This window comes from Plecotus auritus (assembly GCF_963455305.1).
Source record: "Plecotus auritus genome assembly, chromosome: 9".
NCBI classification, from domain to species: Eukaryota; Metazoa; Chordata; class Mammalia; order Chiroptera; family Vespertilionidae; genus Plecotus; species Plecotus auritus.
Window position 1 is genome coordinate 3,019,109 of NC_137783.1, and position 6,000 is coordinate 3,025,108.

The following is a 6,000-nucleotide window of genomic DNA, read 5'->3' on the forward strand; positions in this document are numbered from 1 at the left end:
GAGCGGAGGGGAGAGCAAGAGAACCCTCCGCTCTTTCGGCTCCGCGAGCCGGATAGAATAGCTGAACGGGCCGGATTCGGCCCGCGGGCCGTAGTTTGCCCACGGCTGGCCTAGAGGAATAGGGCCCAGCAAGGAGTGTGCGCCCCGGGGCCGGGGCGGAGTGCGGGCTGACAGGTCCGCAGTGACCCCTGAGCAGTGCCCGCCCCCTGAGCCCCAGTCTCCCGGAGGAGTGGGGGATCCCTGACCCCTGCCATCGCAGGGCTGTGGGGATGGGGAGCGGACCGCAGACGTGAGGAGGGAGCCAGGGCAGCAGGGCACGTCGCCCCGGGCAGGTGCCTGTGTCCTGGGCGCCCGCTGCCTCCGACACGTCAGTGTCATGGAGCGGACATTCACACGGAGCTGAAAGCGCTGGGTCCTGACCTGCGGCCGTGTAGACACGCAGGTGCGTGACAGACTCCTTCGCTGGCCTGGCATGTTTGGGGGCCCTTTCTGTGCGCCCAGCACCCAGGCGGAGGCGGAACTGCTGGCCCAGGGCCAGGGCTGGGCGGAGAGGCCGGGGACACGCACCCGCCGTGTTACAGGCCGCAGACGCCCTTCTCCGCAGGCAGCTTCCGGGGCTTTAGGCAAAGGTGTCCCCCCCAGTACTCTCCCTCCCACAGAGAGCCCCCCAGTATTCTCCCTCCCACAGAGAGGCCCCCCAGTTATTCTCCCTCCCACAGAGAGCCCCCCAGTTATTCTCCCTCCACAGAGAGGCCCCCAGTTATTCTCCCTCCACAGAGAGGCCCCCCAGTATTCTCCCTCCCACAGAGAGGCCCCCAGTTATTCTCCCTCCACAGAGAGGCCCCCAGTTATTCTCCCTCCACAGAGAGGCCCCCCAGTACTCTCCCTCCCACAGAGAGGCCCCCAGTTATTCTCCCTCCCACAGAAAGGCCCCCTAGTATTCTCCCTCCCACAGAGAGGCCCCCCAGTTATTCTCCCTCCCACAGAGAGGCCCCCAGTTATTCTCTTTCCCCACCTGGAAGCCGTGGGGGGCAGGGAAACGGAGAAGTGATTGCCAAGGACTCTCCTGAGGAGGTCACTGCCCACAGAGGGACCCACGCCCCGACTCTCAGCGGGCACGGAGACTGCGCCCCGGAGGGACGTTTGCCACAGGACAGAGACCCCGAGAAGCCCCCCCCTGGAAGAAAGACACGGTGTCCAGACATTTATTTATTTGTTTGTTTGTTATTGATTCAGAGAGGAAGAGAGAGGGAGAGGATAGAAACATCACTGATGAGAGAGAAGCATCAACAACCCGCTGCCTCCCCCACGCCCCCCTGGGGATGGAGCCACATCCCAGCCACGTGCTCTGACCGGGGCTCGAACCGTGACCTCCTGGTTCGGAGGTTGGTACTCAGCCCTGAGCCCCGCCAGCAGCCTGGAAGGACAGCCGCTGCGCTGCCAACCGCTTCCCGCAGAGCCCACCGCAGGCCCCTCCGTCGCTGTGCGTGCACCTTGTCACAAAGCAGGCCCAGCGGGAACAGGCGCGGCCCCTCCAGCCACGTTTACCGGAACAACGGCGCTCCGCAGGGAAAGGAGCGCTTTGCTGTCTTCATGCAACCCAATAACTCAGTGACCACAACAGTTAGCGCTCTGCCCTCACGAACGCCCTGCAGGAGACCCCGTTCCGTTTCCCTAAATCCGTCCCCGGGGGCCCACGGGACCCGTCACCCTGTTCGCCGTTGCCATCCGACGACCCAGATCAACATGAATGAGCCTTGAGTGGGTTCGTGTTGAAATATCTGTGGAACTGATCTCTTCCCTCTCCCTTGCCCCTGATCCCGGGGCAGGGCTGTGTGGGAGACGCGGCGCGGGACTGAAATAATGAAGTATTCAAAAAGCAAGGGAACTCGCAGGTCCCGGGGCCAGAAACGCACCTCTGAATTCTCACCCTGCTCTCCAGCGGGATTAGCATTTCGCCCCAAATCCGCCCTGATCGCCGCGTTCCAGAGCCGACTCTGCGCAGGGCCCGCACACCGCGAGCAGGAGGCCCGATAGAGGCAGACGACTAGCCGTCTCCGGATGCATGCTTTGGTCTCCTTCCCGGGGAAGTGACATCTTTATTTATGGGTGCTCGCTCACTCCATGGGAGCTGATGTGCCCCCTCCCCTCAGGGCACAGCGCACGCCGGGAGCGGCCAAACAGCCCCCTCCCCAAACAGGTGGCATGGCAGGACACAGAACCCAGGCTGCCGGACACAGAACCAGGCCGCCGGACACAGAACCCAGGCCGCCGGACACAGAACCAGGCCGCCGGACACAGAACCCAGGCCACCGGACACAGAACCCAGGCCGCCGGACACAGACCAGGCCGCCGGACACAGACCAGGCCGCCGGACACAGAACCCAGGCCGCCGGACACAGAACCAGGCTGCCGGACACAGACCAGGCCGCCAGACACAGACCAGGCCGCCGGACACAGAACCCAGGCTGCCGGACACAGAACCCAGGCCGCTAGACACAGACCAGGCCGCCGGACACAGAACCCAGGCCTCCGGACACAGACCAGGCCACCGGACACAGAACCCAGGCCGCCGGACACAGACCAGGCCGCCGGACACAGACCAGGCCGCCGGACACAGACCAGGCCGCCGGACACAGAACCCAGGCCGCCGGACACAGAACCAGGCCGCCGGACACAGAACCCAGGCCGCCGGACACAGACCAGGCCGCCGGACACAGAACCCAGGCCGCCGGACACAGAACCCAGGCCGCGTCTTTCTCCGCTTCTTCGTCCCCTCTCCCTTTCCCCTCCCCCTCCTCCCCGCTAGCTTCTAGAACAAAACAAAGGGGCTGGGAACCAGGAGGCTGGCAGGGGAACAGCCTGGGAGAGTGCTGTCGCTGACGCAGTCCGCGCCCCGGGCGGGACTGGGCGGTGCTGGGCGGCGGCCTGAGGCTGCGGACTGGCAGTCATCCCGGTGAGCAGCTACGTTTACATCCCTAAGTGATGCGAAGCGATCACCTATCTTTTCTGAAACCAATGCCTCTCTCCTCTGTAAATGGAACACGTGTTCCTCCTTCTGTATACAGTGTTTGGAAACCACGGTAACGGGGTGTTCTTTTCCAGCTTCCCAGAAGGAAGTGGTACAGACTGTCTTGCAGTCACCCACAGGGTTCCTTTGCGCCCCCTCCTGTGAGCCATCAACGACCGTTTAGTTAGCACCCCTGGGTGTTCCGCTCTGTGCCAAGGGGGCCGAGGGCTGGCGGAGGCTCCGCGCAGGAGGGCAAACCGGCTGGACGAGTCTGCACAGGCCTGTGTCCCGCACGCACTGCCTCCTCTGCCCGCCTCCTGAGCCCGGGCACCTGGCGAGGGCGAGGCCCAGGCCCCTCCCTGTGCACATCCGCCCGCTCCGCTCTCCTGCGTCCCTCGGGGTCTCGGCCTGTGTCCCTCACTCAGGACCACTCTGCCCAGCCCCGGTGCCGCTTCTCCTCCCGCGGGCGCCCACCGAGCCCTTTCCCAGCCGGCTGGTTCCCGCCCCTCCGCTCGGCCCGTGCGAGTCTTTCTCTGGGCTCCTGCCCCGCACTCGGAACACACATGGATGCAGCCCTCCTTGTAGGCCGGGGAGACGCGGAGTGAGCGAGGACCACGGGGCCAGCCCCGCCAGGGCCGCTCCCCAAGGAGCAAGCAGAAGCCTGGGGTCATTCTTCATTTTCACTTTTTTAATCCTCACCCGAGGATATGTTTTCTCTTGATTTTCAGACGGAACGGAGGGAGGGGGCACATCGTTGTGAGAGAGACATACCTATTGGGTACCTCCCGCAGCACCCTGACCCGGGCCGGGGTCCAACCTGCAACCGAGGTCCGTGCCCTTGACCAGAATCGAACCCTCAACCCTTCAGTCCAAGGGCCGATGCTCTCACCACTGAGCCACGCCGGCCGGGCACGGGGGCTTTTTTTAAACATGAAGCATCCGTCCTGGCAGCCACGGGCTGACAAGGTTTGAGAAGGCCCAGCCCCAGTCCTCCGAGGAGGCAGCGGACGCCCTCGGGCATCTCGGCTGAAAAATGAATAAATCAAGTCCAAGCGCAGGCCCCTGGGTGGTCCTGGGCAGCGCTTCCTGCTGACCAGTGTCCCCCCCGCCGTGTCCCAGCCACAGCCCACGCAGTTCCCTCCCTCGGGGTTCACTCCAGGGACACCCTCTGAGCACACCCCCCCCCCCACCCCCGCGGCAGGCGCGGTTCCGGGCGCAGGAGCAGAGTGAAGGGAGACACAGCCCCAGCTGCCTCCTGCTGGCGGGGGGCACAGCGGGGCAGCCACTGTGGAGAGCACTGTGGCAGATCCTCGAGAAACGGAGCGTGACATTGCCACAGGACCCCGCCAGCCCACTTCTGGGGTTCTGAAGAGGGATGGATCTCGCACACCATGTCATAGCAGCGTTACCCACAGCAGCCAGCAGGGGGCAGCAGCCCAAGGGCCCTTCGTGGTGATGAACAAATGCGGTCTGTCCCGATGAGGGGACAGTACTGAGCCACAAAAAGGAAGGACCTCCTGACACATGCGACAGCAAGGACACATCCCGAGGACACTGTGCTGAGCGAAGTAAGTCAGATACCAGAGGGAGGTCTGTGTGAGTCCACGTGTACCAGGTCCCATAGTCAGTCCAGAAAGACAGAAAGTAGGGTGGTGGCTTTCAGGCACTGGAAGGGGGGAGGAAGGGGGAGCTGGTGTTTAGCGGACACAGAGTTTGTGTTTTGTAAGATCAAAGAGCTCTGGAGACCGATGGGGGTGATGGTTGTACAAAACTGTGAATATACCTAACGTCACAGAATCATACTTAAACAGGGTTCCGATGGCCAATTTTCTGTTGTGGATATTTTATCACAATTAAAAATAATTTTTAAAAAGTAGTCCCGCCCTAGCTGGTTTGGCTCCGTGGATAGAGCATGGGCCTGCGGACTGGAGGGTCCCAGGTTCGATTCCAGTCAAGGGCACATGCTCGGGTTGCGGACTCAATCCCCAGTAGGGGGTGTGCAGAAGGCAGCCGATCCATGATTCTCTCTCATCATTGATGTTTCTATCTCTCTCTCCCTCTCCCTTCCTCTCTGAAATCAATAAAAATATATATTTTAAAAACTAATAATAAAAAACTAACTAAATAAAAAGTAGTCCCTGCCTGGCCAGTGTGGCTCAGTGGTTGAGCACTGACCCATGCACCAAGAGGTCCCTGGTTCTATTCCTGGTCAGGGCACAGGCCTGGGTGGTGGGTGATGTGCAGGAGGCAGCCAAGCGATGTTGATGCATTGATGTTTCTCTCTTTCCCTCCCTCTCTCTAAAGTCAATAAAAACTTATATATTTTTTTTATAAGGAGTCCCTGCCCTCTTGGAGTTGGGGGCTTCGGGACCTGGTCTCCAAGGCTGGCCTGGGCGCTTGCTCAGACCAGGTACCGTGCATCCGGGGGGTGCTGGACGAGAAGATTGCAGCTCTGCGTCATCCTTATTTCTACATCATCTTTTCCCACATCTGTGCAGAGCTAAAGTGCTGTGTGCACTGAATCAGGACAACAGCTCAGGGTCACAGCTCACAGATGAAAAGTGGGCTCATAGCTGAGCACTCTAAAAAGTCCTTACCGGTGGGGGTGAGTGATGGCAAGTGGCCTGGAGCCCCCTGTCTGGGAGGGTGGCCCCTGCACCACTGCGGAGGGCAGGCGGGCACTTCCCGGCATTGGCATCATTTCCACGTCTCTCTATGCCTGGGCCTGAGCCAGCCATGACCACGGCGGGGAGAGGGGGATCCAGAGCCCCTGTGTGTACCGACTCGGAGCAAGGGGAGATCCCGGCACCATCGCTCCGAGCATCTGTTGCTCTCACTCAGTGCCCCCCTCATTACCTCGTCGTCTCCCCATCTCGCCTGCCTGTCTACTGGGGGGGCAGGGACATTTCGACGTTTCCTTATATCTCAGTCAACGGTGTTCACGGGGTGACTCCTCCACTGAGATCTTTAATCTGATGAATAGGTTTGAG